Raw genomic sequence first — 286 nt, forward strand, 5'->3', positions numbered from 1 at the left:
CTTATCTGATGGTTTATCAGTCCTGTCATATCATTTCGTCGATTCGTTATTTACCTAACTTTTTCTTTATCTATCTATTTGTTTTGTTACATATCGGCCTATTTTTTTGTTCACTTTAAAAAACGGGAGTATTTGCTGTGGAGTCTGTGGTGGGCAATTGATGCATTAATAAAATCCATGTGTTTAACATGTATTCCCTTATTCGCGCGTGGGTCTGTACGTTACAGAGAGAGAGAGCAAATCTCTTCAAAAGTCTATGTCGATTATTTTCAAGAAAAATAAATAG

The sequence above is a fragment of the Penaeus monodon genome, chromosome 22 (assembly GCF_015228065.2).
Source record: "Penaeus monodon isolate SGIC_2016 chromosome 22, NSTDA_Pmon_1, whole genome shotgun sequence".
Lineage (NCBI taxonomy): Eukaryota > Metazoa > Arthropoda > Malacostraca > Decapoda > Penaeidae > Penaeus > Penaeus monodon.